At 43.5% G+C, this 24543-nt stretch overlaps 1 pseudogene; it reads left to right on the forward strand.

The window, feature by feature from the left end:
- Positions 1–19688, forward strand: part of LOC140847604 (uncharacterized) — a 195087-nt pseudogene extending 175399 nt beyond the window's left edge.
- The last annotated feature ends 4855 nt before the right edge of the window (positions 19689–24543 follow it).

Below are 24543 nucleotides of genomic sequence, written 5' to 3' on the forward strand. Positions count from 1 at the left end.
GCTATAAGTGGGTCTCAACCACAGACTCATCAGAAGGTGTGGCACTGTGGAAGGAGAGGTGGTAAGGATATGACTGAGGCACATTCTGACACACAATTGAAGCAGAAACTGAAAAAAACTAAATTCCAGTTACACTGTGTTGTAAGAGGCAGGTAATTTTCCACTTGTTCACCAAGATGGAAAATTCTGGTCCCAACAATGAAGATGATTCTGTGGACCATCAGAAAATGCAGAAAGGCCAACTGCTTTGGAAGGAAGATTTCTGAGTTTGTAGGTAACCTGAGTGAAGAAGATGACAAACTTATGAGGGATAACAATTTGCTGAGCCCCCCAGGGGAAAGTACTGAACAAGAGCTGCTGAAGAGACATCACTTCATAAAAGAAAACCCACCACAGCACTCATGCAAAAACAAAGATATATTTCATTTTGTGGGGGACAAGAGGGGCTGGAATCAGATGAAATGGTTAAGAAACTTTGTAATTGTAAGTGTTGACCAAAGATTATGAAGAAGTGGCACAAATTAATTTGATACCAACTTATTTTTTGCTAAAAACACTGGCATTTACTTGATTTTTGGTGAGAAAGGTCAAGGTAGGTCTTTTTTCTGATTCACGTTTGGGCTTTTTAAATTGGGAAATAGCTTCTTGATGTGTGTCTTAATTTTCCACCTCAAGTTTGAATTCCTCCTACTTGCTGAATTATTTTTTCAATCTAGACATGTAACTTCCTCAATAGTAAAAAGAAACATTTCATACTCTAACCAAGTGGTTCTCAACTGGGGGCAATGTTACTCCCTACACTCCACACCCAGGAGATATCTGACAATTTCTGGAGATATTTTTGGTTGTCACACATAGAAGGGTATCACTGGGAACTAGTGGGCATAGGCCAGAGATGCTGCTAAAAATCCCACAATGCACAGCAGAGACCCCAAAACAAAGAAGCATCCAGAAACACCATATGAATAGTAATAAGGTTGAGGAAGCCTGCTCTAACCTCTGGTCTTGTGTTTTTCTCCTAGTATAAAACAGATAATTGTACTAATGAAAAGAATATTGAAATAGTTTGGTTCTTGAATGTGGTTTTATATGGACTATTCTGGGCCAGTCTATTCATTTCATCTGACGTTCAATTATACATTAGTGCAAAATCTTGATACCATTAAGAAGTAGTCAAACATTTTTAAACCTATAAAAATCTTGTTTGTATTTGGGAAATGGTTACAATGTTTATATATATAAATTTTTTTTTTAAGTGGGCATCTCTCATATTTATTGATGAAATGGTTGTTAACAACAATAAAATTCTGTATAGGGGGGTCAGTGCTCAATGTACAATCATTAATCCACCTCAAGCCTAACTCTCGTCAGTCTCCAATCTTCTGTAGCATAACGAACAAGTTCTTCCATGGTGAACGAATTCTTACATAGTGAATCAGTTCTTACATGGTGAACAGTACAAGGGCATTCATCACAGAAACTTTCGGTTTTGATCACACATTATGACCTATAAACAATTAGGTCAAATATGAATATTCGTTTGATTTTGGTACTTGATTTATATGTTGATCCCACATTTCTCCCTTTATTATTATTATTTTTAATAAAATACTGAAGTGGTAGATGCAAGATAAAGGTAGAAAACATAGTTTAGTGCTGTAACAGGGCAAATGTAGATGATAAGATGATCAGGTGTGTGCCTATGGACTAAGTATTAATCCAAGCTAGACAAGGGCAGTAAAACATCCACGGATGCAGAAGATTTCTCTCAAAACAGGGGGGGTGAGGTTCTGAGCCTCACCTCTGTTGATCCCCAATTTCTCACCTGATGGCCCCCCTGCGACTGTGCCTGTCTTAGGTTGTTCCTCCCTTGAGGAATCTTAGCCATCTCTGGCTAACCAGTCATTTTCCGGGGCCATACAGGGAAATGTAAAGTTGGTAAGTGAGAGAGAAGCCATATTGTTTGAAAAGGTTAGCTTTTTACTTCTTTGCAGATTTATGCCCTGTGGCTTCTTTGCCCAGCACTTGTCTCGAGGTATCTTTACCATATGGAGGAATTATGATACTCAGTATATTCGATATGAGGCACGAATTCTGTTTAAGCGTTGTAATTAGGAAGGAAGAAGAAAAGCTATAGAGGTAGCATATGGAAGAAAACATGGGAGGACTGATTATTTCTTTGACATACCTTCTTGTAGAGTACCTTAAGTATGTATAGGTTTTAAACTACTAACATTTGCACACACATATTAACATAATAGGAATACAGTGACATGAACAAAGCAAATCTATAATTACCATCCATCTCCAGTGAAGCCAAGAAAACCATTTAGGCACCCTAGACATTTGTGAAAATTTCTCTATGATATGATGGATATTGTCCAACTGTACTTGAACAGTCTGAGAGAAATCAGTCAAATTAAAGCAGCCCATTTCTGGGATCTGTTCACATCCCATATGTTCTTTTAACAGTAGATAGTCTATAGTCATAAGATTTTGGAGTGCTACAACTTGCACCCCTCCCAACTCCTGGTTGAGTTCCAACAGTACAGATCCGGTCAAATTCGTTGTCTCACTGTATGCACATGCCAGCCTAGACATCTCCCTCCTCATTCCTATGGCAAGTCCAGGAGACGGTGGGCTGGATGCAGCCATAACCGCAGCATCGTCCGGATCCCTGTGGAGGCTTTTTGATGATCATCCCCCGGCACAAGTCCTCCAGAGAGTGCTGATGCCGGAAGCTCCTCCTCATATCGTATCTTAGTTCATTGTCTGTGTATCCAAGCTAGGCCTTGATCTTCTGCATAGAAACAAAAAGACCCTTTGCCCACACTTTGACATGCCCTCTATACCACTGTGTAGAACTCATTGGAGGTCAGCACACAGGAACTGCTTTTTTTTTATTAAGAGAAAAGAATATTCTCAGAAAAGAGTATCTCCATAGCTGATCATCTGACACCCTTTAAGTGATCAACATTAAGGATATTTAAAGCATGCATTGATCTTTGAATTACCAATAGTTTTATCCTAACAAGGAGTAATCCCCCTTTTCTTTCTTTCTTTTTTTTTTTAATTTTTAATCTACACTTACATGAAGAATACATTGTTTACTATGCTCTCCCCTATATCAGTTCCCCCCTAATAACCACATTATGGTTACTGTCCATGAGTTAGCAATGTTGTAGAGTCACTACTTGTCCTCTCTGTGTTGTGCAGCCCACCCTCCCCTTTCTCCCTCCCCCCATGCATGCTAATCTTAATACCCCCCTTCTTCTTACCCCCCCCTTATCCCTCCCTGCCCACCCATCCTCCCCAGTTCCTTTCCCTTTGGTACCTGTTAGTCCATTTTTGGGTTCTGTAATTCCGCTGCTGTTTTGTTCCTTCAGTTTTTCCTTTGTTCTTATACTCCTCAGATGAGTGAAATCATTTGGTATTTCTCTTTCTCTGCTTGGCTTATTTCACTGAGCATAATACTCTCCAGCCCCATCCATGTTGCTGCAAATGGTTGGATTTTTCCACTTATTATGGCCGAGTAGTATTCCATTGTGTATATGTACCAAATCTTCTTTATCCATTCATCTACTGATGGACACTTAGGTTGCTTCCATTTCTTGGCTATTGTAAATAGTGCTGCAATAAACATAGGGGTGCATCTGTCTTTTTCAAACTTGAGTGCTGCATCCTTAGGGTAAAATCCTAGGAGTGGAATTCCTGGGTCAAATGGTAAGTCTATTTTGAGCATTTTAAGGAACCTCCATATTGCTTTCCACAATGGTTGAACTAATTTACATTCCCACCAGCAGTGTAGGAGGGTTCCCCTTTTTCCACAGCCTTGCCAACATTTGTTGTTGTTTGTCTTTTGGATGGCAGCTTATCCTTACTGGTGTGAGGTAATACCTCATTGTAGTTTTAATTTGCATTTCTCTGATAATTAGTGATGTGGAGCATCTTTTCATGTGTCTGTTGGTCATCTGTATTTCTTTTTTAGAGAACTGTCTGTTCAGTTCCTCTGCACATTTTTTAATTGCGTTATTTGTTTTTTGTTTGTTGAGGCGTGTGAGCTCTTTTATACTCTGGACGTCAAGCCTTTATCGGATCTGTCATTTTCAAATATATTCTCCCATACTGTAGGGTTCCTTTTTGTTGTATTGATGGTGTCTTTCGCTGTACAGAAGCTTTTTTCAGCTTAATGTAGTCCCACTTGATCATTTTTGCTGTTGTTTTCCTTGCCCAGAGAGATATGTTCAAGAAGAGGTCACTCATGTTTATGTCTAAGGTTTTTGCGTATGTTTTTTTCCAAGAGTTTAATGGTTTCATGACTTACATTCAGGTCTTTGATCCATTTTGAGTTTACCTTTGTATATGGGGTTAGACAATGGTCCAGTTTCATTCTCCTACATGTAGCTGTCCACTTGTGCCAGCACCATCTGTTGAAGAGACTGTCATTTTGCCATTGTATGTCCATGGCTCCTTTATCAAATATTAATTGACCATATATGTTTGGGTTAATTTCTGGAGTCTCCAATCTGTTCCACTGGTCTGTGGCTCTGTTCTTGTGCCAGTACCAAATTGTCTTGATTACTATGGCTTTGTAGTAGAGCTTGAAGTTGGGGAGTGAGATCCCCCCTACTTTATTCTTCTTTTTCAGGATTGCTTTGGCTATTCAGGGTCTTTGGTGTATCCATATAAATTTTGGAATTATTTGTTCCAGTTCATTGAAGAATGTTGCTGGTAATTTGAGAAGGATTGCAACAAATCTGTATATTGCTTTGGGCAGGATGGCCATTTTGACGATACTAATTCTTCCTAGCCATGAGCCTGGGATGAGTTTCCATTTGTTAGTGTCCCCTTTAATTTCTCTTAAGAGTGACATGTAGTTTTCAGAGTATAAGTCTTTCACTTCTTTGGTTAGGTTTATTCCTAGGTATTTTATTCTTTTTGATACAATGGTGAATGGAATTGTTTTCCTGATTTCTCTTTCTATTGATTCATTGTTAGTGTATAGGAACCTACAGATTTCTGTGAGTTAATTTTGTATCCTGCAACTTTGCTGTATTCCGATATCAGTTCTAGTAATTTTGGAGTGGAGTCTTTAGAGTTTTTGGTGTACAGTATCATATCATCTGCAAATAGTGACAGTTTAACTTCTTCTTTGCCAATCTGGATTCCTTGTATTTCTTTGTTTTGTCTGATTGCTGTGGCTAGGACCTCCAGTACTATGTTAAATAACAGTGGGGAGAGTGGGCATCCCTGTCTGGTTCCTGATCTCAGAGGAAATGCTTTCAGCTTCTCGCTGTTGGGTATAATTCTGGCTGTGGGTTTATCATATACGGCCTTTATTATATTGAGGTATTTGCCCTCTATTTCCATTTTGCTGAGAGTTTTTATCATGAATGGATGTTGAATTCTGTCAAATGCTTTTTCAGCATCTATGAAGATGATCATGTGGTTTTTGTCTTTCCTTTTGTTGATGTGGTGGATGATGTTGATGGATTTTCGAATGTTGTACTGTCCTTGCATCCCTGGGATGAATCCCACTTGGTTATGGTGTATGATCCTTTTGATATACTGTTGAATTCTGTTTGCTAATATTTTATTGAGTATTTTTGCGTCTACATTCATCAGGGATATTGGTCTGTAATTTTCTTTTTTGGTGGGGTCTTTGCCTGGTTTTGGTATTAGGGTGATGTTGGCTTCATAGAATGAGTTTGGGAGTGTTCCCTCCTCTTCTATTTTTTGGAACACTTTAAGGAGAATGGATATTATGTCTTTTCTGTGTGTCTGATAAACTCTGAAGTAAATCCGTCCGGCCCCGGGGTTTTGTTCTTGGGTCGTTTTTTGATTAAAGTTTCAATTATTGCTCGTAATTGGTTTGTTTAACTTTTGTGTTTCTTTCTTGGTCAGTTTTGGGAGATTGTATTTTTCTAGGAAGTTGTCCATTTCTTCAAGATTTTCCAGCTTGTTGGCATATAGCTTTTCATAGTAGTCTTTAATAATTCTTTGCATTTCTGAGGAGTCTGTCGTGATTTTTCCCTTCTCATTTCTGATTATGTTGATTTGTGTTGATTCTCTTTTTCTCTTAATAAGTTGGGCTAGAGGCTTATCTATTTTGTTTATTTTCTCGAAGAACCAGCTTTTGGTTTCGTTGACTTTTGCTATTGTTTTATTCTTCTCAATTTTGTTTATTTCTTCTCTGATCTTTATTATGTCCCTCTGTCTGCTAACTTTAGGCCTCATTTGTTCTTCTTTTACCAGTATTGATAATTGTGATGTTAGACTATTCTTTTGGGATTGTTTTTCCTTCTTCAAGTGTGCCTGGATTGCTATATTCTTTCCTTTTAGGACTGCTTTTGCTGGGTTCCACAGAAGTTGGGGCTTAGTGTTGTTGTTGTCATTTGTTTCTATATATTCCTTGATCTCTATTTTGATTTGTTCATTGATCCATTGATTATTTAGTAGCGTGTTGTTAAGCCTCCATGTGTTTGTGAGCCTTTTTGTTTTCTTTGTAGAATTTATTTCTTCTTTTATACCTTTGTGGTCTGAAAAATTGGTTGGTAGAATTTCAATATTTTGGAGTTTACTGCGGCTCTTTTTGTGAGCTAGTATGTGGTCTATTCTGGAGAATGTTCCATGTGCACTTGAGAAGAATGTATATCCTGTTGTTTTCGGATGTGGAGTTCTATAGATGTCTAGTAGGTACATCTGTTCTAGTGTGTTGTTCAGTGCCTGTGTGTCCTTACTTATTTTCTGCCCGGTGGATCTATCCTTTGGGGTGAGTGGTGTGTTGAAGTCTCCTAAAATGAATGCATTGCACTCTATTTCCCTCTTTAGTTCTGTTAGTATTTGCTTCACATATGCTGGTGCTCCTGTATTGGGTTCATATATATTTTAAATGGTTATATCCTCTTGTTGGACTGAGCCCTTTATCATTATGTAGTATCCTTCTTTATCTCTTGATATTTTCTTTGTTTTGAGGCCTATTTGTCTGATATTAGTACTGCAACCCCTGCTTTCTTCTCACTGTTGTTTGCCTGAAATATGTTTTTCCATCCCTTGACTTTTAGTCTATGCTTGTCTTTGGGTTTAAGGTGAGTTTCTTGTAAGCAGTGTATAGATGAGTCTTGCTTTTTTATCCATTCTTTTACTGTTTGTCTTTTGATTGGTGCATGAAGTCCATTTACATTTAGGGTGACTATTGAGAGATATGTACTTATTGACATTGCATGCTTTAGATTCGTGGTTACCAAAGGTTCAAGGTTAGCTTCTTTAGTATCTTACTGCCTAACTTAGCTCGCTTATTGAGCTGTTATATACACTGTCTGGAGATTCTTTTCTTCTCTCCCTTCTTATTCCTCCTCGTCCATTCTTCATATGTTGTGTGTTTTGTTCTGTTCTCTTTCTAGGAGTGCTCCCATCTAGAGCAGTCCCTGTAAGATGCCCTATAGAGGTGGTTTGTGGGAAGCAAATTCCCTCAGCTTTTGCTTGTCTGGGAATTGTTTAATACCACCATCATATTTAAATGATGGTCGTGTTGGATACAGTATCCTTGTTTCAAGGCCCTTCTGTTTCATTGCATTAAGTATATCATGCCATTCTCTTCTGGCCTGTAGGGTTTCTGTAGAGAATTCTGATGTTAGCCTGATGGGTTTTCCTTTATAGGTGACCTTTTTCTCTCTAGCTGCCTTTAAAACTCTTTCCTTGTCCTTGATCCTTGCCATTTTAATTACTATGTGTCTTGGTGTTGTCCTCCTTGGATCCTTTCTGTTGGGTGTTCTGTGTAATTCCATGGTCTGTTCGATTATTTACTCCCCCGGTTTGGGGAAGTTTTCAGCATTTATTTCTTCAAAGAGAATTTCTATCCCTTTTCCTCTTTCTTCTTCTTCTGGTATCCCTATAATACGAATATTATTCCTTTTGGCTTGGTCACATAGTTCTCTTAGTGTTGTTTCATTCCTGGAGATCCTTTTGTCTCTCTCTATGTCAGCTTCTATACGTTCCTGTTCTCTGGCTTATATTCCTTCAATGGCCTCTTGCATCTTATCCATTCTGCTTATAAATCCTTCCAGGGATTGTTTCACTTCTCTGATCTCCTTCCTGACAACTGTGATCTCCCTCCGGACTTCATCCCATTGCTCTTGCATTTTTCTCTGCATCTCATCCCATTGCTCTTGCATTTTTCTCTTCATCTCTGTCAGCATGTTCATGATTTTTATTTTGAATTCTTATTCAGGATGACTGGTTAGGTCTGTCTCCTTCCCAGGTGTTGTCTCTGTGATGTTTGTCTGCCTGTAGTTTTCCCTTTTCATGGTGATAGAGATAATTTGCAGAGCTGGTACAAGTGATGGCTGGAAGAGCTTCCCTTCTTGTTGGTTTGTGGCCTTCCTCTCCTGGGAGAATAGCGACCTCTAATGGATTGTGCTGGGCAGGTGTGTGCAGACAGGGCTTCTGCTTCCTGCCTGGGTGCTATGGGGTTTATCTCCACTGTTGCTGTGGGCGTGGCCTGGCTGGAGCTGCTCCTCCAAAATGGTGGAGCCCCTTTGGAGGGGGAGCGGCTGGGAGACTATTTATCTCCATAAGGGGCTCTGTGCTCCCTGCTGCCCAGGGGGTCAGAGTGCCCAGAGCCTCCCAGATTCCTTGCCTCTGGTCTAAGTGACCTGTCCTGCCCCTTTAAGACTTCCAAAAAGCACTCTCCATGCCAAAACAACATGAGCAACAATGAGAGACGGAACAGAGAGAAAAAAAAAAGGAAAAAGCACGCGATTTTTTTTTGTCCTCAGGCGCTGGTCCCAGGCACTCGCTCACTGGTCCTGCTGCCCTGCCTCCGTTGCACCAGGGTCCCTGTCCCTTCAAGGCTCCCAAAAAGCACCTGCCCACTGGTCCCGCAGGGAAAAACAGGCTATATTCTTTGTCCTCGGGCACCCGTCCCAGCACCCGCTCACCAGTCCCGCCACCCTGCCTCTCTAGCACCGGGGTCCCTGTCCCTTTAAGGCTTCTAAAAAGCACTCGCCAAAAAGACAAAAAAAATGGGGGAAAACACGTGATTTCCTCGATCCTCAGGTGCCGGTCTCAGGCACCCGCCCACTGGTCCCACTGGGAAAAATGCGCAATATTCTTTGTCCTCAGGTGCCCGTCCCAGGCACCTGCTCACCGGTCCTGCTGCTCTGCCTCCCTAGCACCAGGGTCCCTGTCCCTTTAATGCCTCCAAAAAGCACTCGCCAAAAAGAGAAGAAAAAAAAAGGGGGGGAAAACGTGAGATTTCCTCCGTCCTCAGGCACCGGTCTTAGGCACCTGCCCACCGGTCCCACCGGGAAAAACGTGGGATATTCTTTGTCCTCAGGTGCCGGTCCCAGGCACCCGCTCATCAGTCCTGCTGCCCTGCCTCCCCAGCACCAGAGGCCCTGTCCCTTTAAGGCTTCCAAAAAGCACTCGCCAAAAAGAGAAAAAAAAAGGGGAAAAACACGCAATTTCCTCCATCCTCAGGCGCCGTTCTCAGTCACCCGCCCACCGGTCCCGTAGGGAAAAATGCGTGATATTCTTTGTCCTCAGGCGCAGGTCCCAGGCACCTGCTCACTGGTCCCACCACCCTGCCTCCCTAGCAACAGGGTTCGAGCTGGGGGGAGGGGTGCTCGGGTCCCGCCGGGCCAGGTCTTGTATCTTACCCCCTTCGCAAGGTGCTGGGTTCTTGCAGGTGTGGATGTGGTCTGGATGTTGTCCTGTGTCCTGTGGTCTCTATTTTAGGAAGATTTTTCTTTGCTGTATTTTCATAGCTCTATGTGTTTTTGGGAGGAGATTTCCACTGCTCTACTCACGCTGTCATCCTGGCTCCACCCTGTCCAATATTTTTATATTTTTAAAAAACTTTACATATTATCAAAAGTACTTAGGTCAACAACCTAGATAAGTAATGTTGTAAACTAATGACAGTTAGACAGCAATGCAAATTGAACTAAAATACTAGGATTGTAGCTTAACTGCCATTTACTTTATTTAATTGCATTAGTGTTTTGACAGTAGAGTGAAAAATGTCGTTTTTTGACATTTTTCCCACAGTGGTGCACAAGGCTGTATATATGATAAAATACAGACTTCCACCAGATTTCTTTTAAAACAATATTCTAAATCATCTAGGATTAGCTTGCTCTTTTCAGATCAAATTGTAACTTTCCTGCCTTTATTTGTAAATCTAGACAGTATAGTTTACAAAACATTAACTCCACAAATGTGAAATTTGTTTAAAACATCTGATTATTTAAGTTTTCGTTTTTTCTGTGTTTTTGAAAAAAAAGTTTCAGAATGCTATTTTCTGATGGCTCTGTTTTGGTTTTATGGTTCTGCTCCCCCGCCCCATTTTGTTAATAGATTCAGTTTTCCAATGATGAGAAAAATGATGACTATTTAATAGAATGGCTTATCTCTTCAGAACAAACTCAAAATCTAAGAAATGGTCACAGAGAAAACTAGCCTATGGAGGATAAAGCCAGACTATTTACACAAGGAACAATTTTGTACTCAATTTAAAGTAACTGTTACAAATAACGTGAATGATGGGATCCCAAATCCAGAGAATGAACGTAGGCTATGCACAAGATTTTCCCAAGAAATTTTGGAAAACAACCCAAAGAATAGGAAAATCCAAGATCTGAATCATCATTTGCAAGACCATCTAGATCAGAAGAAAGCACAAATGAAGCATTAATGCAAGTCTCACCTCTCAGAGGTAAGCGAAGAAGAAGAGCATTGGAGAACCAGAGCAAGAACCGTAATTATGTCATCTCCAAATTCACTGAGTGGCCTTAGTAGAAGACATCATAGTAGTGTATTATCTCAGAGTTCTGAGCAGCCTTTGGTAAATGAGACTGAGAGTGCTATTTAATAGAATGAGTGCTCAATTTAATAGACTGAGTGTGCTCAAGCTGAAGAAACACCAAGGCAGCAAATACCTGACTGTGAGTTGCCAGACAGGGGGTTTTTTAGACAGCATAGCTTATAGAGCTCAGTTAACATCTGAGACACCAAATGTCACCTTAGAAAATGAAGAAGGAAGAGTTAAGCATGTGTTCTCATATTCTGAGCAGGAAGATGCAAGAGCTCGTGTCAGTACCCTCAGAAGTGCTGGTCACAGAATTTTAAATACTGATTTAAATGATACTGCATCTAGTGCAAATCAGAGAAAGTCCATGCCAGGATTTAGTTACAAGTAGCCTTACAGACAGTGACAATGATTTAGAGCCCAGTGTCTCACACTCAGTTCTGCACATGGAAAGGCCTGTGTCACCGTAAGCAAGAGAGAGCTCTGATGATAGTAGTAGTTCTAGTTTCAGTTCATATCCAAGATGGGATTCCTCCTTGACCTCTACAATAATTTGTTCTTCAAGCTCTAGTTGTGTGCCTATAAGAGATTCCAGCCGTATATCCAGTTCCAGCTCCAGTGATGCAAATTCATAAATTACTTCAGTGATGTTTGATGACAGTTATGAAGGCAGCTTATCACTAGGCCTACCAACATCACCCTTCGAACAGAGCAGACAAATGACCCCAATAATATTTGAAGAAAGTAACACTTGGCCTTCCATTAATCCAGAACAGTTCATTTTATGTGATGATAACGAATCTAGAGGACTAACCAAAGCACAGATTGACAATTTGCCTATAAGATCTTTCAGGAAGAACTACACAGAGACATCCTGTTGCATTTGCATCACAGATTACAAAGAAGGCACCAAATCTCGTATTTTACCTTTCTCCCCCAGTTTTCATATCTACTGCATCAATTGCTGGTTAGCCAAAAAGTGCATGTGTTCTATTTGCTGCAGGGAAGTAGTAGATGCTGGTGAGAGATAAAATTCTAATTGGGATCTGAATTCTCAGCTATATGAACTATTATAATGATGGTAACGAATAATCTGCCTTATGTTCCCTTGTAAGAAGATGCTTAAATATAACATCAGATTTGCATCAAATCTAAACCTCAATTTAAATGTAACACTGGAACTAAATCATAGGTTCATGAAGCAATCATGTGTCTTTCCCCAATTTCTGTCCCAGAATAACAGGAAGTATGTAAAAGCAAGAAGTTTCTCTTATCTAACTATAAAAATGAATTTCACAAAATAAAGCAGGCGGAGAAAGACAAGCACCAAATGATTTCAGTCATCGGTGGAGCATAAGAACAAAGCAAAAACTGAAGGAACAAAACAGCAGCAGACTCACAGAACCTAAGAATGGACCAACAGTTACGAAAGCGAAAGGGACTGGGGATGGTGAGTGGGAAGTCAGGGAGAAAGGGAATTACGATTAGCACACAAAATATGGGTGGGTCACAGGGAAGGCAGAATAGCACAGAGAAGATAAGAAGTGATTCTACAGCATTTTACTACACTGATATACAGTGACTGAAGTGGGGTATATGGTGGGAACTTATAATGGGGGGAATCTAATAACCACAGTGTTGCTCATGTGATTGTTTGATTATGTTTGATTACTGTTTGATTAACAAAACCAAAATAAAAAAAGAAGAATATTATTCTTTGGGAAGTTTATTTAAAAAATGAATCTTGTACCACAGTGAGTCACTGAATTTCAACAGAAACTTGGCAGGTGCCCTGGAGTGGGATGATCCTGATTCGATGATAGAAATGTCTAAATATGATATAATCAATCCAGACGGAGCCTCGCAGTCGTACCTAGTCATGCAAATCCCACTCATCTCATAGCCCTGTCCTACACTGGATATGCATGCAAAGAAACAGGAACACAACTAAAATAACTAAGAAGCAATTGGAGAGTTTACTAGAGTTACTCACATAAAGAAGCCATGTTACATTCATAGTATGCTGTAAGAACCTTTGAAAACCATCTCTGTCTCCTTAGCCACAAGCTTATCGCACCTCTAACACTACCGTAACGTTTCTCCCATTTCCTATCATTGAGGGTCCTGGCCAAAAATGGATGGCACATTTGAAGAAGATGACGGAATACAATTTAAAGAAGAGACTACTTAGTACACTATGTAGCTCATGAAGGCAAACCAAAAAACGGCAAAGTACCCTGGGGCAACTGTGAGAAGCCAGTATTAACCTGAAGACACATACCAAGATCGTAATTCCTGCAACCCAGAATATGCAGTGGTTGTAGTAGCAGGCCTCCTACAAGAATGTGACCTTACATAGACAAATGGCAGCCAGTGCCAACATAAAGCTCGGGAGGTGGGGATTCTGGAAATAAACACCCTTACCTTTCTTTCCTCCTGACTTCTAAACTCCTGTAAGTAGTTCACACCAGCCAAAACCAACATGGAAACAGGAGCAAGAGACCAGCTGACAAAGCCGATGAAGCTGATACAGGTCAGCCTTCTGGAATCACAGAGCAGGGTAAAGAAGGTTGGTGGCTAGATTCAAAGAACAAATCAGAGACCATCTACTACAACCAGCATTGACAACTCTCTTCAAACCCAGTCTCGCCTCTGTCCCTTGCCTTCTATTCTACTCTTTGACTCAGCTCTTTAACAACCCTCTCTTTTAATTTGCCCTTCATCCACTCAGATCTTTCATGATAGAGGGGAGAACAACTACACTTCACCTTCAGAAGTGATAAGATGACAAACCCTTTGAACTTGATTACCTTTCTCTTAAACCTGTCACATTTGGTTTGCTGTGACTGTGAACAACTAAGGAAAAAGGTGGTAAAGGTATTCCATGAGTATATTTTTTTAGTTTTTGCTTCATAAGTATATTCAAGGTTCAGTTCCTTTTTGTATATTCACCTAACTGTTTAAACACCCTTGTTTCTTACAAAGGGTTTTATTTTTTACATATATCTCTTAAATTTATGTAAATGATCCAAAGCACCCAATTGCTGCTTGGAGCCTCCCAAGTTGTAATCTGAAAGCCTTTGGGTAACACTCTGCATTCAAAAATGTGCCTGCCACATTCAATTCTAATTATCCCCAGTAAGAGTATCACCCCAAACCATGACTACTTAAAATCAAATTTTACATCATGCTTCCTTTCCAGTCCAAACACAGTGAATGATTTTTCTCCTAATGCCTGAAAACTTTTTTGGTTCAGGTGTGAGTACACTCTGTTATACCCAAAGCAATATTCATGCATTCTATGCAATGTGCAACCTATATAAATGTGGACAGTGTTAAGTGCTCACCTGCTCTAAAAATTTAAACTCAGGATCATCACCTACCCTTATTTCCTGTCACTAGTTCACACCAGCCAAAACCAACATGGAAATATGAGCAGGAGAGACCAGCTCATGAAGCTGATAAAAGTTACCTCCTGGCAGCCGCGGTGATTCTACAAAACTGTAAAACATAAATGGGAAGTGGTAGTGGAGTCTTCCAATACTTATTTGAACTAGCATATTTTTCACACAGAAGATATTTACATGGCCCTGAATGAAGACTTAGATCAAGTCTTTAAAATTCACATTCTGAAAGTTATTTGGGCATTGTGATTTTGAGTATTTCTTATACTAGATCTAGTTCATTTACAGCAAATAGAATAATTAGAACAGTACTTAGTTTTCTTGCCTTTCTAACAGGTTCCAATCTTCCAAAAGGATGGTAATTGCCTAATTAGTGCTTTAATTTAATATGCCTTCTGTGGCTGACAGACTTCGAAGATGATCCCCAATGACCCTTGATGTAGCCCCCACTCTCCTGAGTATGGGACTTGTGAATGTGGCAGAATATCTTTCCCATTATTAGGTTATGATACATGGCACAGTTGATTGGGAGATTAGCCTGAGCAGGCCTAACATAATCAGGTAAGCCCTTAAATGGCACAGAGAGTAATTAAAGTAGACATAAGATGTTTTACATGCTGCTGTCTCTGATTCCCCTCTATAAGCACAGCTATGCATACCGGAAATAACATGAGACAGCCAAGGGAGAACTCTGAAAGGTCTAAAGAAGAAATCAAGTTGGTTAAGGACATTCAGAATGGATAATCAATTTCATAGCAAGGTATTATGGTCCCTTCCCATCAGAAAGAGGTAGCCCAGGCCCAGGCCCAGCATTTCACCAAATCAAATGGTAGTTCCACTGAAAACACCAGGTGAGCCCTGAGGAAGCTGCATGGAGGGACAGTCAGAAGCCCTGCTGACAGCAAGTGACCAGGGAAAGTGGTCTCCTTCCCCACCTAGATATCCAGGTGGCCAAGGGTGGTGGCAAGGGTACCAGCTAAAGTGATCTCACCACATCAAGCATTCACCTGGAATCCTGAGACTCCTCTCTCCTACTCAGAGACACATGCAGCTTACAGGTACAAGCAACAGGGATCCCACCACTAAAAGCTCTCTACCTGATAAATACCTAGGTGTAAAATCCCTTACAGTTAGAAGAGATCCTGCCACAATAGGTGCATGGCCCAGAAAGTGCTCTTCATCCAAGTGGACCAAAGATTCCCATCCCCTACCTAGAATCACCAGAACCCAACAGGGGAAGCATCTTATGCCCTCTTAAACATGTGGGAACCAGTGTTAACCCCACCTTCACAAGATAAGTCATACAGACCAAAAGAGTACAGAAAAGGCTCTGAAAATTAGGCTGTCATGAAACCACAGTCCACAAAAATAAAGAAGGAACTCTGGCCAAACCTAAGTAGAGTGGATGGCTACTAAACATTTTCTAAATATTTTTCAAAAATAGGAAACAGAGAATCTTAATAACCAGGATGCTCAATAGATTTAAAGTACCACCCTTTCATACCAAGAACCAATTATGTGACAACATAGATGAAAAATGACAAATGATGCCAGTCCCAAGATGTAGTAGATGACAGAATTATCTGACAAGGGTTTTAATAGTGTTAAATAGTGATAAGGGTTTAATAGCTGTTGAATGTACAAATCACTCTCTTTTAGCCTGAGGCACTTCTAACTCTAGTGCTCTGGTTTAATGCTCAGTAAGCAACATTCCCTTCCACACAACATGTCAACTGAACAGAGGAAAGAAGATTTGATAGCCGTGGGATTCATTGTCCGTAAGTAACCGGCACTGGACCTTGAGCAGCATTCTGCTATCTGGTTGACACCAGCCTGCTCTGAGGCACATCCATACACTGGCGGGTACCAGAGTAGGACCCTGGTGAAGTCATGAAGATGGTCAGTGCCACCATATCCTGCAGCAAACACAGTCTTCTTCCGAGTGACTACTGCCAGCTAGCCTCCCCCAGGCAGCTCCTTTTAGCTTAGTGAGTGGGCTTGCCAGGCACACAGCTGGACTGCCTACAGTTGAGGATAAAGGAACAGCATGGTACAATGCAGTGGCCACTAGCCAAATGCAGCCACTGGCACATGAAATGCAGTTGGTCTGAACTGAAATGTTCAGTGTCAGACACACTGGATTTTAAACAGTGTAAGAAAAAGAATGAATATTAGAAAGTTCACTAATAATTTCTATACTGATTACATGCTGAAATTTTAGTGCTTTGGATATACTGAGTTAATAAAACATTATTAAAAGTAATTTCACTGGTAACTTTTTAAATTTTAAGAAATGGCTAGTAGAAAAAGTTATCCATCACTCACATTATATTTCTCATGGATAATGAATCACATACGACTAAGAAACTCCACCTTGACCTTGTCATATTTTGTCTTTCCCCATGACTGAGGACTGACCTCCCACAGGGCCAGAGAACACCTTAAAAATCCTGAAGTGTGATCTGTTATTTCCTTGGGAACACTGTCACATATCCTAGGACACCCATACACCATCTAATGCCTATGTATTTTAATGGAGTAGCTGTAAGCCAAAAACCATAATGATGTCACAGTTTCAAATAAAAAAGAACTGGGAAGCTTGTAGAATGTACTGGAAACTCACTATTCTGAAATTCTCCAAAAACAGATAATTTTTCAATTTCTCTAAGTTTTAGGAAAATCTAAAAGGTTATCTGTGTAAGACATGAACATGAGATCTTATGGTAACCCTTACTAATACCATTGCAATTTCTATGCAAAACAAACACTGCTGTTAGGAAATACCTTCAGTTATACTGAAGATGAAACTGAAATTAAATTTGGATACAGCAGAATGACACATCATCTTTTAGTCCTTTTGTTAATTTGTCCTGCCTGCAAGGCTTTGGGTGATGGCATGACTGCAGCAGCCACGCTCTCCTGAGCAGAATATTCTTGCAGGCTTCTGAAGGGGTTCCTTTTCCTTGCCTGTCCCCACTCATACCAGAAGTACCAAGGCCTTCAGAGTCCAAGTGACTTGCTCAAGGTAAGTTGAGCAGCAAGAGGCCAAGGTAAGAATAAGAAATAGGTAATTTTATTTCCTCCAGGACACACAACTATTTGATTCAACTCCCGAGGATCATTTGTCATTGTCAACCTTTTGGGATCCAACTGAACCAGACCGACCTAACATTTACGTTCTGGGTCAGAAATGCAAGCACTGTGTCCTGAAGAGCAGAGCTCTCCATTACATGGACACAGCACAGAACCAAAATATTTCCTTGGGGGATGGGCAGAGACCCGCTTCCTGGTCACACCCTCCTGGTTGGCCTTGTCTGAGGCTGAAGAGCAGGTGGAAAGACATGGCGAGGGAGCAGCCTTCTGGAGTGTCCGTCCCCTCACAGGGCTTAAGAAGACAGCTTTCCAAGGCAGCCTGAGGCCCTCTGCCGCTCTCCAGAAAGCCTCATGCCCTCTCCAGGCTACTCTCCCTGCCACCCAGCTGCCACAACAGTCAGCAGCCATACTGTTTCATACATACATCTTTCTGCACTACTGGACATTTTTTTCAAATAATTTTATTTTTTAGAACAATTTTAGACATGCAGAACACCGAGAATATAGCACAGGAGCAATTGTGAGACACATGGGCTCCTTTAGGTGGTGGTATTGTCCTGGGGTGTGACCGTCTCGTGCTGACACAGGGCCTCTGGAAGAGGAGCCCAGTCCGTCTGAAATGGGAGTTGCTACCCGAGTGGAACAGAGGACCCGCGGCTGCGTGTCCCGGATGCCGCATTCCCAGCACCAGCCAGTGTCATGCTTCCCCTCCACTCCGCACATCCACATGAGGTGGCTCAGACGAGTGCCCAGACATAGAAGCCAGGACCTTCACTGCAGTGTCACAGGGATGAGGCTTCTTCCTCAGCGAATGATCCTTCCAGGGGGCACCTCTGCCAGAAACACCACATAGGGTTTCTTTACTGCCTGTGTTGCCCTGCTTGCTGTGCTTGCCCTGCATCTGCATATACGTCTTGCCAGTGCCACCTCCTTCCACATATCTGGGAACCCTGGCCCCCAGATGCTCATTGCCTCAGCTATACACCATGCATTTCTGGGTCTCTGGGAGGTGTGCATCATGACCTAAAGAGGCAAAGCAGCTTAATGCTTCCTGCAGTCTGTACGCCCTGGAGCTATGGCATGACACCATCCAGGCACAAGACCTGGCCACCAGGACGCATAAGTGAGCCTTGGATCCTCTGGCCATCTTCTTGGCTCACCGGGCCCTCTTCCAGAACTTCCCTACCTGCCTAGGGACACGACGACCTACCACCTAATGGCCCTTCTCATATTTCCTATCCACACTGGGCCCCGAACCCTGGAACACTTGAATCCTTCATTTAAGCCCTATATCGTGCGTTAGACATGTCGACAAGGTGACGTCATAGGCTCTCCCATGCCCTGGAAAATCCTGTGTGGGGAACCACCCTGCCTGCCTGGAACCCATCTACACTCTGCTCACAAGACTCCAGCCAGCCCAGGGCGGTGGGTGTGTGCACACAATTGCCTGGAACAAGCTTGTACCCATAGCCTAGCTTGCACCTTTGCAGACTCACGCTCACACACACAGACGCACATACTTCTTATTGGCCTTTCAACTTTATTGAAGGTTGCCTGCTTTGTCCCACACCCTGAATGCATGTCCACTTGTCCTCTCTTCCTTTACTCTCTCCACAGGAGTGCCACATGGCCACCCATGGCCCTTCCAAAGCAGCCTCTTAGGCTGCTTGCTATAGACCCTGAAGCAGGGTGCTCTGTCGTCTTCACCTCAGCAACTGTGTGATCCCTGGAAAACACACACACACACTCTCACACACACACGAGATCACACCTACGCCTCCCATTGGTGTGCCACACTGACGACCTCACTTTTGATTTCTCGGTCTTGCCTAAGAGGAATTGTGTTCTCTCCTCTCCTGTGACTCAAAACGTGTGCCTGTTTCTAACTGCCACATTATTCCCTGCAGGGTGGTCACAATCATGGCCATGACTGCGAGAGGCATAGGGAAAGCATGAGAGGGCTGTGGGTGGCAAGAAGGGAAGAGCTATTTGTGTCTGTAGTGGAGGGTCTTGCTTTACTCAAAGCTTCCCTGGCAAGGGGCAATGGGTGGGAGAAAGGAGCCCCAAAATCCTTATGGGTATGGGAGGATCCTGAGGCTGTGGCTGTGGCTGTGGGATGAGAGCCAAGGAAAGTGGACCTCAGGGGTCCTCATGGCAGCCAAGTGATTTGGGGGCAATCCTCGCTGTTTCACCTGCCTTTGGGATCACCCACCAGAACCTCCTGAATTCTGCAGCTCCCTGCTCTCACTGATGCCCTAAAGGAGAGCAGCATGCCCGGGACTTCCTTGGAGCCTCAACTTGTCTGCTTGTGGGACAACAGTCCCAGCAAGCCGGCTGACACCCTGCAAGCCCGCGCCCAGTTCCCCGGGTGCCTCACCTGACCTCCCATAAGTTCCCTCTCCTGCCACCTTGCCCCTCAGGTAAGACTGCATGGGATTGGGCCACAGGTCCTCACTGATGACCTGGAAGTTGGGCAAAAGTTGAGAGGCCTCAGATCCCACTGCCAAGTGGCTGGGGAACCCACCAAGGGCATCCGGTGGGGGATAAGGGAAGGCAGGGTGCAAGTGCTGGTCAGGACCTGCCTGCGCAATCCAGACAGACCAGACAAAGCTGTGGACTGATAACCAGTTAAAAAGTGAAGGCACCTTTCTGGTGCCTGCACTTGTGGGCCATATGCTTATAATGTTGCTTCCACAGAACTGGAGTGGCGCCAGATGCCCTGTATCCTGCAGCAAGAAGAGCACATCAGAAGGGACTGGACCACATCTCAGGGGCACAATGCAACCTCCTGCCACCCACCCCGATAGTTGCCTCTTACTGGTGACACCGATCACATTCTCCTTAACAATCTGTTCATTGCAGATGTAGGGGTTTTTGCAGAAGAACAGCAACATCTTGCAGCAATTGCCCAGGTGCCTGGATTCCTTCACCTGTTGGGACAAACTGTCGGGAGGGGTGAGAACTCCTCCTGCTCGTATGGCCCTCTCCTCTTTTTAAGGATGCAAGGCCTCCCAACTCCAACCTGCGTCTTGCCAGCTGCAAATCACATCCAAGTTGTTTATGAAGCTAAGTATGGCGTTGTCCCCGTGTCCCATCAGGGGTGACAAGTGGGGATGTTTCTGAATCTGCTGGAAGTCAAGGAGCCTTCCCATGATGGGCATGGCAGGGCTAGAACAATGCAAGTCTGCAGAGAAGCCTAACCTCCCTCTGTTATGAGCCTGGTGCTGTTCTTGAGCACACACCACTTTAAGGAAACCCTGAGCACTAACTCAGGAATGGTCCAGGGTGTGTGCATGCTGGATGTTGGTGGTTGCGCTGGATGCAAACCCCTTTCTGCTCTGGGTGTGCTGAGGTATAGGCAGGGGAGCCTTCTCGCCGCACAGCACACACTGCTGCCACTCCCACCAACCCTCCGAGCACTCCTGAGACCACTTGTGTGCAGCCAATGGTTGGGGAAACTGGGACACCGCAGAACTGTTGTCTGAAGGGCCAGATGAGCAACTCCAGATGGCTGTGGGGACATTGCTTCTGGCCTGTACCCCACAAAAGTCTTCCATGCTCTATCGGGTCACGCATGTGCCTATTATTTCAGGGTCAGATTTTCATGGTCGCCTCAACCACAGGACATTTTGGTCACTGAGTGCACCCTGCCTCAGCCTCCTCTGGCCAAGGAGGCCCAGCCACAATGTGCTTGCTCCCTCTGTAAGGATGGAGGCACCAGGGGAAGGGGTGAGCCTAATGGACAAGCTCAGGCCTCACGAGGCAAAGAGACCAACAGGTTCCAGTCTGACAACATTCCAGAGCCTGATTGGATAACAATTCCAAAAAGGGCCCTTCCCCCAAGCTAAAGGATTAGTGGTAACTTTCCAGTACCTGGCTAAAGGCCAATGAGAGACCCCCACATACCCTAGGCAAGCCAGTCCTCATGCCACTGTACACCTTTGCTCTCCCTCCCCCTGCCTTCTTTTAAAACTTACTGCCAGCCCTGCTGGGTGTGACTTCCCCAGCCTGTGTTTCAGACCAAGGAACGTCACCAGGGATTGTGTTCAAATAAACTGCCCGGCCCTTTGTTGCCTCCCTTCACATGCTTATATCGGTTGAAATTTATTGGAATTTACCTTACACCCTCCACTACCGCATCGAGGATACGGCCTTAGCCCAGAAGGCAGGAATGCTCCGGATAATGGTGCTCCTCACTTCTAACTGGGACTTGCGCCTCTGACACATCTTGAGCCTGAGCCGATGGAAGGCCCTGGCGGCCTGCTCTTTCTGCACCTCCAGCTCTAACTGAAGGGTCCGAAGCGCGTCCAGTGGGGCCACGGCAGGCATCAACACCAGGGCAGGCCCTGGCCCTTCATGCTTCGGCTCCTCCTCTGGCCTGTCCTCCTCCTGCTCCCCAGGCTGCCACTGCTGCCGCCCCTTCCCCGGCCCTTCCTCGAGCTGCCCCTCGTCCTGCTCTGGATCCTCCTCCGTCTGCACATACGCCAAGTCTCCCTTGGCCTCGCCCTGCTGCCCAACCTCCCTGAACTCCTGGTCCCTGTCCTCCTCATTGTCCAAGGGCACCAGCTCCACGTCCAGATACACCGCCTCACCTTCCTGCTCCCTGTCGTCCACCGCGACCTCCAGCACAATTACGTCTCCCATCACCGCGTCTTCCTCCACAGCCACCACGTTTCCCACCACAGCCAACACGTCCCCCACCACCTCCACCACGTCCCCCACCACCGCCACCACATCCCCCACCACCATCACCACGTCTGCCACCACCACCACCACCATGTCTCCCACCACCTCCATCACTGCCATTACGTCTCCCGCTTCTGCGTGTTCCCCCACTGACACTACGTCTCCCACCTCCTCCACCATATTCCCCACCACCACCACCACATCTCCTGCTGCTGGAGCACTCAACGCCGCCTACCACGTTACCACGTCGATAGCCCCCCAGGACTGCTGAGGAGCTCCGCCACTCCCCGGCTCCCCCTCGGCCGACATGCGACCCTGGGCCTGAGCTGCCTGCAGGCAGCAGTCGCTGGCAGAACAGGAAGTGGGCCCAGCAGCTGCACTTGTGCAGACTGTTGGTCGCTTACCGCAGTCACACGCTTAGTCTGATGGCTTGTGCATGTGCGCGGGCTTTTATTCCACTGGTTAGGGACGGAAAGAACTGCGAGCCGCGTGCACGCCTATCGGGTCTCCAGCGCACCCAGTAAGCGAGAGGGCGGCGGGCGTCCCTCACCATAAGCCTCGACCCCACCATGGGCGCTATGGGTATGCGTCTGGGCAAAACGAGAAGTAGCCCTGAGCCATGCCGGGCCCACCCCAACGACAATCCCAAGCAATTTCCCACACCCTTGCATACAGAGCGGAGCTGGTGCATCACAGCTGTGTTCAGAACAGGGTCCTCGCCATGGAAATGACTGTGACGTCTGGGCAGCGACGCTGAACTCCCTACCACGAGACCATGAGCAGCTCCATCCCCAGGGTCCTGTGGTGAAGGGTGCTGTGCCTCTCCTCCCTGCCACCCTTTTCCGTTTCTTCTCTCCCCACCCCACCGGCCTTCTGTGCTTCACCCCATCTCCTGTCTTTCGGCTCACGTCCTTGCAGCTGCCAGGGAGGCTCCGAGTCACGGTCCTCCAACTGGGTGGTGCAGGCCACCACTGCCACAGCACCCACCCAGATGTTGGGAATGTCGGGAAACACCACTTTCTGCTTCCTCAGCCCTACCTCTAGGTCTCTCTTTCTGTCTCTCTGCCAGTGAACCGGGCAACACTGAAGGTGGGGCAAGGCACATGAGACCTCGGCAACACACGCGTGTCCCGGTGGTCCTCACTTACGCGGCACTACCCGAGTCCTAGAATATTAACAGTCTTTTCACAAAGAACCTGGCCATCTTGAGAGTCTGATGATATATCAGAATGCTGAAAAGATAAGGCTGACAATTAACAATACTGTATCTAGAAAAAAAATCCTGAAAATAAGTAATTACTATATATATTCCCACATAAACAATAAAAGTTGACAAAATTACTCACTCTAGAAATGATCCACAAGGTGATGACAGGAATCCTTCAAACTGAAGTGAAAAGAGAATAAACAGCAAAGCAAACCACTTGAAAATACAAAGCTCTGAGGTAAAGTAAATATGCAACAAACATAGGAACTGTGCTACTCTAATATATGAGTAAACCATTCAGTCTAGTAAAGAATTTTTAAAAGCATAAACTACAAACTGGTAAAAATAATATCATCAATAATGTAGAGGTCAGAATGTGATGAAGACTTTTCATGTCATTTGAAATTGTTAGTATCAGTTGAAATAGATTATTATATCTCTCAGATATTTGCTCTGTAATGGTAATCACAGGGAAATTTCTAAAGTATATAATAAAAAATGAGAAGGGAATCTATTCTTGCGGGTAGAAAAAATAAACAGTGAAATACAAGAGAATGAAGAAAGGCAAGGAAAGACTAAGAAAGCTACAAGACAGAAAGCAATAAAAAGCAATAATAATTCTTACATATCTGTTAATTAAATATGTATCTGGAGTAAATGAACTAATTGAAAGACACACTAAGTTGTTAAATATTTTCCAACTATATGCTATCTAAAAGCGAATTGTTTTTACCTAAAGAAACACGAAGGCTAAACATAAAACGAAAGAGATCACTTGCAAATAGGAACCCATGAGAGTAGTGCCAGCCATATAGATATCAGACAAAATAGATTGTACACCAATACCTGTCATATGGAATAAATGATTAAAATACTACAATATTTTCACATGTATATAACAAATATTTATACTAGGTAGTATAAGTACATTAATTATACACGTAAAGAAAATTGTTTTCAAGTAGAGGAACTGGAAATTTTATATTACACATAAATTATGTCTGCTTCCATACTATAAGAGTAATTATTTTCTATTATTACCTGATAAATTTCAAACAGAAAGGCCAGTATAAGGACAAATAGATAATTTTAATTCTTATATGTAAATAAGGCTTAAACCATAAAGATGTATAAATCATTTTGACATTTTCCTTTAAATGCTGATACATTCTTGCTCTTCCTGAAAGTAATTTGTTCGACATGCTGACAACATGAAACATATCATAATAGAGGACAGATAGCAAAGAGTATGAAATAACCCAGGTACTTTTTGTAGACTTAGTATATTGTAGACAGCGGCATTAAACGAAATTTTCACTCATAGAGGTGTATGCTTTAAGTAA

This window comes from Manis javanica, unplaced genomic scaffold (genome assembly GCF_040802235.1).
Source record: "Manis javanica isolate MJ-LG unplaced genomic scaffold, MJ_LKY HiC_scaffold_24, whole genome shotgun sequence".
In the NCBI taxonomy this organism is placed as follows: Eukaryota; Metazoa; Chordata; class Mammalia; order Pholidota; family Manidae; genus Manis; species Manis javanica.